The sequence below is a fragment of the Nicotiana attenuata genome, chromosome 6 (genome assembly GCF_001879085.1).
Source record: "Nicotiana attenuata strain UT chromosome 6, NIATTr2, whole genome shotgun sequence".
Classification (NCBI taxonomy): domain Eukaryota; kingdom Viridiplantae; phylum Streptophyta; class Magnoliopsida; order Solanales; family Solanaceae; genus Nicotiana; species Nicotiana attenuata.
In genome coordinates, this window is record NC_031994.1 from 39,046,332 (window position 1) to 39,061,193 (window position 14,862).

Below are 14,862 nucleotides of genomic sequence, written 5' to 3' on the forward strand. Positions count from 1 at the left end.
GTGCCAGGGATCTCTTGGTATCCCGCACCTCAATCCAGACCATAATTACGCATAGGGGATCTCCCGGGATGCCGTCCTGTAGTCCCAATTTAAAAACACACAACAAGAGCTCAAGGACATCAAAATAAAACTAAGTCCGTAATGAGTAAACAGTAAATTCTAGCCTAACATGCTTCACATAATGCAATTAAGGCAGTTTAAGCAAATAGGCAATTAATTCAACTAATCATGCTCTTCTAAACTAACAGAGGATATATTTTGCAGGTAGAATAAAGCAAGTAAGGAAGGAACTCAGTTTAAGTACTTAAAGTAAAACCGGATTTTTCAATAGTTAGCTCAAGTACGCGCTCGTCACCTCACGTACAAGGCATTCAATTACCAAGCATCATATCTTAAGGGGAGAAGGTCTCCCACACAAGGTTAGACAAGCCACTTACCTCAAACCGGCTCCAAAATTAACTCGAAACCACACGTTTGCCACGAGTATCCGACTCCAAATGGCCCGAATCTATTCAATTCAATTACATATCATAAATAACATCTCAAGCAACTGATTCTACTATTTAATTTAAAGCTAAGACGCGAATTTAGGTAAAATGACCAAAATGCCCCTTAGGCCAACGTCTCGGAATCGGGTAAATTTTACATTTTCAGAACCCTCGCACTCTCACGAGTCTAACCATACAAAAATCTCTCAAATCGGAGGTCAAACACCCACTCAAAACTCAATAACTTGGTCTATGAAGTTTTACCCCTCTTTCATTCAAAAATCTGAAATTAAGGACGAATTCGTGATTAGATTAGTGGGTTTTAAGCATAAGAGAGAAGAGAATTGTTACCCAGTCGTTGCCCTCGAAATTTCTCCCAAATCCGAGCTCCCAAGCTTGTGTTTTGATAAAAATGGCTAACCCTCGGGTTTTTTTGAAAGTTTATAACTGCCCAGGTAATTAGTGAATCGCGATCACGAAGATAGGACCGCGATCGCGAAGAGTAAAATAAAGGCTCCATGAAAAAGGCCTACGCGAACGTGAGAAGGAGCACGCGATCGCGGAAGAGGAGGAGCTGGCCTTACGCGATCGCGTCTGAAGACACGCGAACGCGAAGAAGGAATGGGCTACTGAGTCACTAGCTCAGTTTTCACTACGCAAACGCGATGGGGAAGCTGCGAACGCGAAAGAGAAAGGGCCAGTTCTATGCGATCGCGAACCAATCCATATGATCGCGATTAAGGAATGGGGCCCCCTCCAAAATTACTCTATAGGAACACGTGAAGGGGTACGCGATCGCGAAGAAGAAAATAGGTCTGCAACAACTGAAGAAATTCTGCAAATTTTAAACAACTCAAAATGCCCCGTTGACCATCCGAAACATACCCGAGGCCCCCGGGACCTCAACCAAACCTACGGACATATCCCATAACACCATTCAAACTGGTACCAATACTTAAACCACCTAAAACAACATCGGAACTCGAATTAATCAAGGATTTAACCCTAAGAACTTCAAACTTCATCAAAAATACGCTTTCGATCAAAAACCTAACCAAAACACGTCCGAATAACCTGAAATTTTGCACACACATCCCAAATGACATGACGGAATTACTGCAACTTCCGGAATTCCATTCCGACCCTCGGATCAAAATCTCACTATCGGACCGGAAACTTTAAAAATTCAAACTTCGGCATTTCAAGCCTAAATTAGCTACGGACCTCCAAAACACATTCTGAACACGCTCCTAACCCCGAAATCACCTAACAGAGCTAACGGAACCATCAGATTTCCATTCCGAGGCTGTCTTCACACTGTTCCGACTACGGGCAACTTTCTAACACTTAAGCTCTCATTTAGGGACTAAGTGTCCCAAAACTCTCTGAAAACCCAACACCGAACGTCCCGGCAAACCAAAATAGCAGAAATGAACTTAGGGGGAGCAGTTACTAGGGGATCAGGGCGTAAATTCCAAAAACGACCGGCCGGGTCGTTACATCCTCCCACACTTAAACATTCGTTTGTCCTCGAACGAGCAAAAAGACATACCTGAAGCAGTGAAAAGATGAGGGTACTGGCTGCGCATATCCTGCTCGGTCTCCCAGGTCGCCTTCTCGACCGGCTGACCCAGCCACTGAACCTTCACGGACGCAATGTTCTTTGGCCTCAGTTTCCTAACTTGCCTGTCCAATATTGCCACTGGCTCCTCAACATAAGATAGATCCTTCTCCATCTAGATTGAGCTGAAATCCAACACGTGCGACGGATCACCGTGATACCTCCGGAGCATCGAGACATGAAATACCGGATGAACCCCTGCCAGGCTGGGAGGTAAGGCACGCTCATAGGCGACTTCCCCAACTCGCCTCAATATCTCAAAAGGGCCAATAAACCTCGGACTCAATTTCCCTTTCTTCCCAAATCTCATAACGCCCTTCATAGGAGAAACCCGAAGCAGAACCCGCTCTCCAACCATGTAGGAAACATCACGAACCTTCCGGTCCGCATAACTCTTCTATCTGGACTAGGTTGTACGGAGTCTATCATGAATCACCTTGACTCTCTCCAAAGCATCCTAAACCAAATATGTGCCCAGTAATCTGGCCTCACCCAGCTCGAACCAACCCAACGAATATCTGCATTGCCTACCATATAAGGCCTCGTACGGTGCCATCTGAATGCTGGACTGGTAGCTGTTGTTGTAGGCAAACTCTGCTAATGGCAAGAACTGATCCCAAGAACCTCCAAACTCAATCACACACGCACGGAGCATATCCTCAAGGATCTGAATAGTGCGCTCGGACTGCCCGTCCGTCTGGGGGTGAAATGCTATGCTCAACTCCACCCGAGTACCCAACTCCTGCTGTACGGCTCTCCAAAACCGCGATGTGAACTGAGTACCTCTGTCTGAAATAATAGAAACTGGAATACCATGTAGACGGACAATCTCCCGGATATAAATCTCCGCCAACCGCTCCGAGGAATAGGTAGTACACGCAGGGATGAAATGCGCGGACTTGGTCAGTCGATCCACAATAACCCAAATGGCATCGAACTTCTTCAAAGTCCGTGGGAGTCCAGATACGAAGTCCATGGTGATCCGCTCCCACTTCCACTCCGGAATCTCTATCTGCTGAAGCAATCCACCCGGTCTCTGGTGCTCATACTTCACTTGCTGACAATTAAGGCACCGAGCTACAAACCCAACTATATCCTTTTTCATCCGCCTCCACCAGTAGTGCTGCCTCAAATCCTGATACATCTTTGCGGCACCCGGATGAATGGAATACCCGAACTGTGGGCCTCCTCTATAATCAACTCCCGAAGCCCATCGACATTGCGTACACAAACTCGACCCTGCATCCTCAATACTCCGTCATCACCAATGGTCACATCTCGAGCATCGCCATGTAACACCTTGTCCTTGAGGACAAGCAAATGAGGGTCATTATACTGCCGCTCCCTTATATGATCAAACAAGGAAGACCGAGAGACCACACAAGCTAGAACCCGATTGGGCTCCGAAAGGTCCAATCTCATAAACTCGCTGGCTAGGGCCTGAACATCCATCGCCATAGGTCTCTCTGCTGCTGGTAAATATGCCAAACTCCCCAAACTCTCCGCCCGGCGACTCAAGGCATCCGCCACCACATTGGCCTTGCCCTGGTGATACAGAATAGTGATGTCATAATCCTTCAACAACTCCAACCATCTCCTCTGATGTAAATTAAGATCCTTCTGCTTGAACAGATGTTGCAAACTCCGGTGATCGGTATATATCTCACAAGGCACACCGTACAGGTAATAACGCCAAATCTTCAAGGCATGAACTATGGCAGCTAACTCAAGATCATAGACAGGATAATTCTTCTCGTGTATCTTCAACTGTCTAGACACGTAGGCAATCACCCTACCGTCCTGCATCAATATCGCTCCAAGGCCAACTCTCGAGGCATCACAATAGACAGTATAGGACCCCGAACCAGTAGGTAATATCAAAACTGGGGCTGTAGTCAGGGCTGTCTTGAGCTTCTGAAAGCTCGCCTCACACTCCTCTGTCCACTGAAATGGGGCACCCTTCTGGGTCAATCTAGTCATAGGGGCTGCAATCAATGAAAACCCCTCCACAAAACGACGGTAGTAGCTCGCCAAGCCAAGGAAACTGCGAATCTCTGTAGCTGAGGATGGTCTGGGCCAACCCTGCATTGCCTCTACCTTCTTCGGATCCACCCGAATGCCCTCACTCGATACCACGTGACCCAAGAATGCCACGGAATCCAACCAAAACTCACATTTTGAAAACTTTGCATATAATCTCTTTTCCCTCAGAGTCTGAAGCACTGTCCTCAGGTGCTGCTCGTGATCTTCCCGACTCCGGGAATACACCAGAATATCATCAATAAAGACAATGACAAAAGAGTCAAGATATGGCTGGAATACACTGTGCATCAGATGCATGAAGGCTGCTGGAGCATTGGTCAGCCCAAATGACATAACAAGGAACTCGTAATGCCTGTACCGAGTCCTGAAGGCAGTCTTTGGGATATCTGGCTCCCGAATATTCAACTAACCCTGAGCGTAAATCAATCTTAGAAAACACCCGTGCGCCCTGAAGCTGGTCAAACAGATCATCAATACGAGGCAAATGATAACGGTTCTTCACTATAACCTTGTTCAACTGGCGGTAATCAATACACATACGCATAGAACCATCTTTCTTCTTCACAAATAACACAGGAGCACCCCAAGGCGATACACTGGGCCGAATAAAACCCTTATCAAGTAATTCCTGCAATTGCTCCTTCAACTCCTTCAACTCAGGAGGAGCCATACGGTACGGAGGGATAGAAATGGGCTGAGTGCCCGGCAACAAATCAATGACAAAATCAATATCCCTATCAGGTGGCATGCCCAGAAGATCAGCTGAAAACACATCGGGGAAATCCCGTACTACTGGGACTGAATCAACAGAAGGAGTATCCATACTGGCATCTCTCACATAAGCTAAGTACGCATCACAACCTTTCTCAATCATTCGCTGAGCCTTAAGGAAAGAAATAACTCTACTGGGAGTGTGACCTAAGGCACCCCTCCACTCAATACGCGGTACACCCGGCATGGCCAGCGTCACGGTTTTGGCGTGACAATCAAGAATAGCATAATGGGGCGACAACTAGTCCATGCCCAAAATAATATCAAAATCAACCATGCTGAGTACTAATAAGTCAGCCCTGGTCTCAAAACCACCAAGAATGACCAAACATGACCGGTAAACGCGGTCCACAACAAGAGAATCTCCCATGGGAGTAGAAACATAAACTGGGGAACTCAAAGAATCCCGAGGTACCCCCAAATACGGAGCAAAATAAGAAGACACATAAGAGTAAGTGGAGCCTGGATCGAATAGAACCGATGCATCTCTGTGACAAACCAAGATAGTACCTGTGATGACAGAATCGGAGGCGGCAGCCTCAGTACGGCCTGGAAGAGCATAATAACTGGCCTGGCCTCCTCCTCGTGGGCGACCTCTACCTCCCCGACCTCCACCACTGCCTGGGTGGGCCGGTGGAGTGGCAGCTGGTGCTGGAACCATAGCCTGAGAGCTCTGCGGGGCCTGTTGTGGATGAGGAGTTTGTGGGGGTGCAGCCCTCCCAAGTCTGGGGCAATCCCTCACCACATGGCGTGTGTCACCACACTCAAAACAAGCTCTAGGAGGACGTGGCAGCTGTGACTGGCGCGGGCCATGCCTGCTGGACTAACCACTGGAAGCACCCCGTGCAGGATGCACACTAGAGATTGGAGGTGCATAATAAGGCTCCTGAGGCCTAGGTGGAGCTGGAATATCACTGGCTGCTGGAAGAGCTGAATGAACGGGGCGACCCATATGACCCCTACCATGACGACCTGCAGCTGGGCACGGGCACCAGAAAAATGGCCCAACTCTCGAGACCTCTTGGCCTCCCTCTCCTCCCTGTCCCTAGAATGCATACCCTCAATCCTCCTAGCAATGCTCACCGCCTGGTGATAAGACACATCCGTCTCTAACTCTCGAGCCATGCTAGACCTGATGCTGGGAATAAGCCCCTCAATGACCCGGCGAACCTTCTCGCGGACCGTGGAAACCAGAGCTAGGGCATGTCTAGCCAAGTCAATGTAGCGGACGGCATACTCCGAGACAGTCATAATACCCTGGTGCAACCGCTCAAACTCCATGCGCCAAGCGTCCCTAAGACTCTGGGGAACATACTCCCGCATGAAGATATCTGAAAACTGAGCCCAAGTCAGGGAAGCTGCCTCATCCGGACTGTCTAACTCATAAGCACACCACCACTGATAGGCGGCTCCTCGAAGCTGAAAAGTAGTTAAAGAAACCCCGCTCGATCCTGATATGCCCATAGTGCGGAGAATACAGTAGCACTCCTCCAGAAATCCCAAGGCATCCTCTAATGCTAACCCATTGAATACCGGAGGATCATATTTCTTGAACCTTTCAAGTCTCTGCTGCTCATCCTCTGAAGCCGCTGCCCTATCCTCGGGCTGAACTGGTACTGCAGGCGGCGCAGGTATAACCTCTGGGGCCTGCTCAACATGCACTCGCTGCTCAGGAGTGCGGGCGGCGGGAGTCTGTACTCCTCCCCCGGCCTGGGATGTGGCTGCAGCAAGGGGAAGCAACCCTGCCTGAGCCAAAGTGGTGTACATACTCATGAACTGTGCCAAAGTCTCCTGGAGTGCTAGAGTAGTAGTGGCAGACGTATCGGGTGTCTGGACTCCGGCTGGTACTGCTGGTGGTGCCTCGGCGGCAGCTCGCGCGGGTGCTCTGGCTGCACCACGAGCGCGTCGTCGGCCTCTACCCCGGCCCCGGCCACTGACGGCTGCAGTAGGGGGCGCGGGTGCCTGATCCTCTCGGGTAGCGCGTGTCCTCACCATCTGTGAGAGAATAGAAAGACAGAAGTTTAGTTGTGATGTCAAAATCTCGCACGACAAGGAAATCAAATGAAGTGGAATTTTCCTAACAGTTACATAGCCTCCCGTAGATAAGTACAGACGTCTCCGTACCGATCAGCGTGACTCTAATAAACTGGCCTGTGTTCTGTGACTCCTATGAACCTAGAGCTCTAATACCAACTTGTCACGATCCCAGTTCACCCACCATGAACATGTCGTGATGGCGCCTAGTCTCTACAACTAGGTAAGCCTAAAATGCGGAAAACAAAATAAATTGCGGAAAATAATAATTCAACTTTGAACAATTAAAAGAAAGATGCCACTTGACATATACAATTCCATAACACGGAAGTCTACAATATCATCCAAACCCGGAAACTACACAGAACACNAGTAAATACACAGCAACAACAAAATTCAATCCAATCAATTTCATATCAAAGTGAAGCAGGTAATACTAACCTAGCATGATTCACGTAGTACAATTAAGACAGTTAAGACAGATAAAGCAATTTAGTCAAGTAGGCATGCTTCTCTAAGCTACAGCAGGTTTAATATCCAAACAGTGTAAGCAAAGAAAGGAGGAACACAATTCAAGGCTATATTAAAAGAAAGACCGGATTTCCAACAATTAGCACAAGTGCGCGCTCGTCACCTCACGCACGAGTCATTTCAATTAACACAATATCAATCTTAAGGGGAAAAGTCCCCCACACAAGGTTAGACAAGCTACTTACCTCGAACCGGCTCCAAAATCAACTCGAAACCACACGTTTGCCACGAGTATCCGACTCCAAATGGCCCAAATCTATTCAATTCAATTACATATCATATATAATATCTCAAGCAACTGATTCTACGATTTAATTCAAAGCTAAGACGCGAAACTAGGTAAAATGACCAAAATGCCCCTCAGGCCAACATCTCGGAATCGGATGAAATTAACATTTTTAGAACCCTCGTACTCTCACGAGTCTAACCATATAAAAATCTCTCAAATCGGAGGTCAAACACCCACTCAAAACTCAATAATTCAGTCTATGATGTTTTTATCAATTTTTCATTCAAAATCCGAAATTAATAGAGGAATTTATGCTTAGACTAGTGGGTTACAAGTGAAAAGGAGTTTAGAATCGTTACCCAATCGTTGTCCATGAAAAACCCTCGAAATCTCTCTCAAATCCGAGCTCTCAAGCTTGAGTTTTGGTAAAAATGGCTAAACCCTCGTTTTGAAATGTTTATATCTGCCCAGGCATTTGGTTCTATGCGATCGCAAGAGGAGGAACGCGTTCGCGAAGAGTAAATTTTAAAGGCTCAGAAAATAGACTATGCGAACGCAGCCCAAGCCATGCGATCGCGGAAGAGGAAGAAGTAGGCCTATGCGATCGCGAACACTACAATGCGATCGCGTAGAAGAACTTGGTCACTGAGTCACCGGCTCAGTTTATTCAATGTGAATGCGGGGATGGGATTGCGAATGCGAAGAAGGAAAGGGCGGCATTATGCAAACGCGATCCATATAATGCGATCGCGTAGAAGGAATTGACCCCTCTCCGAATTTACACTATGCGATCGCGGAGGGAAAGATGCGATCGCGGAGAAGGGAAGTCTGCAGCAGATTTGAGGAACATTTCTGCAACTTTTAAACACTCAGAATGCCCCGTTGAGCATCCGAAACAAACCCGAGGCCCCCGGGACCTCAACCAAACCTACGGACACATCCCATAACATCATTCAAACTTCTACCAATCCTTAAACCACCTAAAACAATGTCGGAAACTCGAATTAATCAGGAATTTAAGCCTAAGAACTTCAAATTCTCTCAAAATACGCTTTCGATCAAAAACCTAACCAAAACACGTCCGAATGACCTGAAATTTTGCACACACATCCCAAATGACATGACGGAGCTATTACAGCTTCCGGAATTCCATTCTGACCCTCGGATCAAAATCTCACTATCGGACCGGAAAACATCAAAATTTCAACTTTCGGCATTTCAAGCCTAAATTAGCTACGGACCTCCAAAACATATTCCGAACATGCTCCCAACCCCGAAATCACCTAATGAAGCTAACGGAACCATCAGATTTCCGTTCCGAGGCCGTCTTCACACTGTTCTGACTATGGTAAGTTTTCTAGCACTTAAGCTCTCATTTAGTGACTAAGTGTCCCAAAACTCTCCGAAACTCAAGACCGAACATCCCGGCAATTCAAAATAGCCGAAATAAACTTGGGGAAAGTAGTTAATAGGGGATCGGGGCATAAATTCCAAAAACGACCGGTCGGGTCATTACATTCTCCCACACTTGAACATTCGTTTGTCCTCGAACGAGCACAAAGACATACCTGAGGTAGTGAAAAGATGGGGATACTGGCTGCACATATCTTGCTCGGTCTCCCAGGTCGCCTCCTCGACCGGCTGACCTCGCCACTGAACCTTCACGGACGCAATGTTCTTTGACCTCAACTTCCTGACCTGCCTGTCCAATATTACCACTGGCTCCTCAACATAAGACAGATCCTTCTCCAACTGGACTGAGCTGAAATCCATCACGTGCGACGGATCACCGTGATACCTCCGGAGCATCGAGACATGAAATACCGGATGAACCCCTGCCAGGCTGGGAGGTAAGGCAAGCTCATAGGCAACCTCCCTAACTCGCCTCAATATATCAAAAGGGCGATAAACCTCGAACTCAACTTCCCTTTCTTCCCAAATCTCATAACGCCCTTCATAGGCGAAACCCGAAGCAGAACCCGCTCTCCAACCATGTAGGAAACATTACGAACCTTCCGATCCGCATAACTCTTCTATCTGGACTAGGCTGTACAGAGTCTATCATGAATCACCTTGACTCTCTCCAAAGCATCCTAAACCAAATATGTGCCCAGTAATCTGGCCTCACCCAGCTCGAACCAACCCACGAAGATCTGCATCGCCTACCATATAAGGCCTCGTACGGTGCCATCTAAATGCTGGACTGATAGCTGTTGTTGTAGGCAAACTCCGCTAATGGCAAGAACTGATCCCAAGAACCTCCAAACTCAATCACACACGCACGGAGCATATCCTCAAGGATCTGAATAGTGCGCTCGGACTGCCCGTCCGTCTGAGGGTGAAATGCTGTGCTCAACTCCACCCGAGTACCCAACTCCTGCTGTACAGCTCTCCAAAACCGCGATGTGAACTGAGTACCTCTGTCTGAAATAATAGAAACTAGAATACCATGTAGACGGACAATCTCCCGGATATAAATCTCCGCCAACCGCTCCGAGGAATAGGTAGTACACGCAGGGATGAAATGCGCGGACTTGGTCAGTCGATCCACAATAACCCAAATGGCATCGGACTTCTTCAAAGTCCGTGGGAGTCCAGATACGAAGTCCATGGTGATCCGCTCCCACTTCCACTCCGGAATCTCTATCTGCTGAAGCAATCCACCCGGTCTCTGGTGCTCATACTTCACTTGCTGACAATTAAGGCACCGAGCTACAAACCCAACTATATCCTTTTTCATCCGCCTCCACCAGTAGTGCTGCCTCAAATCCTGATACATCTTTGCGGCACCCGGATGAATGGAATACCCGAACTGTGGGCCTCCTCTATAATCAACTCCCGAAGCCCATCGACATTGCGTACACAAACTCGACCCTGCATCCTCAATACTCCGTCATCACCAATGGTCACATCTCGAGCATCGCCATGTAACACCTTGTCCTTGAGGACAAGCAAATGAGGGTCATTATACTGCCGCTCCCTTATATGATCAAACAAGGAAGACCGAGAGACCACACAAGCTAGAACCCGATTGGGCTCCGAAAGGTCCAATCTCATAAACTCGCTGGCTAGGGCCTGAACATCCATCGCCATAGGTCTCTCTGCTGCTGGTAAATATGCCAAACTCCCCAAACTCTCCGCCCGGCGACTCAAGGCATCCGCCACCACATTGGCCTTGCCCTGGTGATACAGAATAGTGATGTCATAATCCTTCAACAACTCCAACCATCTCCTCTGATGTAAATTAAGATCCTTCTGCTTGAACAGATGTTGCAAACTCCGGTGATCGGTATATATCTCACAAGGCACACCGTACAGGTAATAACGCCAAATCTTCAAGGCATGAACTATGGCAGCTAACTCAAGATCATAGACAGGATAATTCTTCTCGTGTATCTTCAACTGTCTAGACACGTAGGCAATCACCCTACCGTCCTGCATCAATATCGCTCCAAGGCCAACTCTCGAGGCATCACAATAGACAGTATAGGACCCCGAACCAGTAGGTAATATCAAAACTGGGGCTGTAGTCAGGGCTGTCTTGAGCTTCTGAAAGCTCGCCTCACACTCCTCTGTCCACTGAAATGGGGCACCCTTCTGGGTCAATCTAGTCATAGGGGCTGCAATCAATGAAAACCCCTCCACAAAACGACGGTAGTAGCTCGCCAAGCCAAGGAAACTGCGAATCTCTGTAGCTGAGGATGGTCTGGGCCAACCCTGCATTGCCTCTACCTTCTTCGGATCCACCCGAATGCCCTCACTCGATACCACGTGACCCAAGAATGCCACGGAATCCAACCAAAACTCACATTTTGAAAACTTTGCATATAATCTCTTTTCCCTCAGAGTCTGAAGCACTGTCCTCAGGTGCTGCTCGTGATCTTCCCGACTCCGGGAATACACCAGAATATCATCAATAAAGACAATGACAAAAGAGTCAAGATATGGCTGGAATACACTGTGCATCAGATGCATGAAGGCTGCTGGAGCATTGGTCAGCCCAAATGACATAACAAGGAACTCGTAATGCCTGTACCGAGTCCTGAAGGCAGTCTTTGGGATATCTGGCTCCCGAATATTCAACTAACCCTGAGCGTAAATCAATCTTAGAAAACACCCGTGCGCCCTGAAGCTGGTCAAACAGATCATCAATACGAGGCAAATGATAACGGTTCTTCACTATAACCTTGTTCAACTGGCGGTAATCAATACACATACGCATAGAACCATCTTTCTTCTTCACAAATAACACAGGAGCACCCCAAGGCGATACACTGGGCCGAATAAAACCCTTATCAAGTAATTCCTGCAATTGCTCCTTCAACTCCTTCAACTCAGGAGGAGCCATACGGTACGGAGGGATAGAAATGGGCTGAGTGCCCGGCAACAAATCAATGACAAAATCAATATCCCTATCAGGTGGCATGCCCAGAAGATCAGCTGAAAACACATCGGGGAAATCCCGTACTACTGGGACTGAATCAACAGAAGGAGTATCCATACTGGCATCTCTCACATAAGCTAAGTACGCATCACAACCTTTCTCAATCATTCGCTGAGCCTTAAGGAAAGAAATAACTCTACTGGGAGTGTGACCTAAGGCACCCCTCCACTCAATACGCGGTACACCCGGCATGGCCAGCGTCACGGTTTTGGCGTGACAATCAAGAATAGCATAATGGGGCGACAACTAGTCCATGCCCAAAATAATATCAAAATCAACCATGCTGAGTACTAATAAGTCAGCCCTGGTCTCAAAACCACCAAGAATGACCAAACATGACCGGTAAACGCGGTCCACAACAAGAGAATCTCCCATGGGAGTAGAAACATAAACTGGGGAACTCAAAGAATCCCGAGGTACCCCCAAATACGGAGCAAAATAAGAAGACACATAAGAGTAAGTGGAGCCTGGATCGAATAGAACCGATGCATCTCTGTGACAAACCAAGATAGTACCTGTGATGACAGAATCGGAGGCGGCAGCCTCAGTACGGCCTGGAAGAGCATAATAACTGGCCTGGCCTCCTCCTCGTGGGCGACCTCTACCTCCCCGACCTCCACCACTGCCTGGGTGGGCCGGTGGAGTGGCAGCTGGTGCTGGAACCATAGCCTGAGAGCTCTGCGGGGCCTGTTGTGGATGAGGAGTTTGTGGGGGTGCAGCCCTCCCAAGTCTGGGGCAATCCCTCACCACATGGCGTGTGTCACCACACTCAAAACAAGCTCTAGGAGGACGTGGCAGCTGTGACTGGCGCGGGCCATGCCTGCTGGACTAACCACTGGAAGCACCCCGTGCAGGATGCACACTAGAGATTGGAGGTGCATAATAAGGCTCCTGAGGCCTAGGTGGAGCTGGAATATCACTGGCTGCTGGAAGAGCTGAATGAACGGGGCGACCCATATGACCCCTACCATGACGACCTGCAGCTGGGCACGGGCACCAGAAAAATGGCCCAACTCTCGAGACCTCTTGGCCTCCCTCTCCTCCCTGTCCCTAGAATGCATACCCTCAATCCTCCTAGCAATGCTCACCGCCTGGTGATAAGACACATCCGTCTCTAACTCTCGAGCCATGCTAGACCTGATGCTGGGAATAAGCCCCTCAATGACCCGGCGAACCTTCTCGCGGACCGTGGAAACCAGAGCTAGGGCATGTCTAGCCAAGTCAATGTAGCGGACAACATACTCCGAGACAGTCATGGTACCCTGGCACAAACGCTCAAACTCCGCGCCCCAAGCATCCCTAAGACTCTGGGGAACATACTCCCTCATGAACATATCTGAAAACTGAGCCCAAGTCAGGGAAGCTGCCTCATCCGGACTGTCTAACTCATAAGCACACCACCACTGATAGGCGGCTCCTCGAAGCTGAAAAGTAGTTAAAGAAACCCCGCTCGATCCTGATATGCCCATAGTGCGGAGAATACAGTAGCACTCCTCCAGAAATCCCAAGGCATCCTCTAATGCTAACCCATTGAATACCGGAGGATCATATTTCTTGAACCTTTCAAGTCTCCGCTGCTCATCCTTTGAAGCCGCTGCCCTATCCTCAGGCTGAACTGGTACTGCAGGCGGCGCAGGTATAACCTCTGGGGCCTGCTCAACATGCACTCGCTGCTCAGGAGTGCGAGCGGCGGGTGTCTGTGCTCCTCCCCCAGCCTGGGATGTGGCTGCAGCAAGGGGAAGCAACCCTGCCCGAGCTAGAGTGGTGTACATTCTCATAAACTGTGCCAAAGTCTCCTGGAGTGCTGGAGTAGTAGTGGCAGACGTATCGGGTGTCTTGACTCCGGCTGGTGCTGCTGGTAGTGCCTCGGCGGCAGCTCACGCGGGTGCTCTGGCTGCACCACGAGCGCGTCCTCGGCCTCTACCCCAGCCCCGGCCTCTGACGGCTGCAGTAGGGGGCGCGGGTGCCTGATCCTCTCGGGTAGCGCGTGTCCTCACCATCTGTGAGAGAATAGAAAGACAGAAGTTTAGTTGTGATATCAAGAATCTCGCACGACAAGGAAATCAAATGAGGTGGAATTTTCCTAACAGTTACATAGCCTCCCGTAGATAAGTACAGACGTCTCCGTACCGATCAGCGAAACTCTAATAAACTGGCCTGTGTTCCGTGACTCCTATGAACCTAGAGCTCTGATACCAACTTGTCACGACCCCAGTTAAACCACCATGAACATGTCGTGATGGCGCCTAGTCTCTACAACTAGGTAAGCCTAAAATGCGGAAAATAATAATTCAACTTTGAACAGTTAAAAGAAAATACGGTGTATAGATGCCACTTGGCATATACAATTCCATAACACGGAAGTCTACAATATCATCCCAAAACCCGGAAACTCACGGGAACACAAGCTAATAGAATGAATACACTGCTCTAACTCCAGAATGTCTAAAACAACAGTAAGAAAGGAAGGATATCTGCTAAAGCTAGAATAAGATAGAGACTCCTTGGTCTGCGGACGCGGCAGATGTACCTCGAAGTCTCTGCTAGATCTCTCCACCTCGAGGGTGATACGCTTGGGTGGAGGTACCTGGATCTGCACATAAAAAACATGCGCAGAAGGGGCATGAGTACACCACAGCGGTACTCAGTAAGTGCCAAGCCTAACCTCGGTTGGGTAGTGACGAGGAAGGTCAGGGCCCTA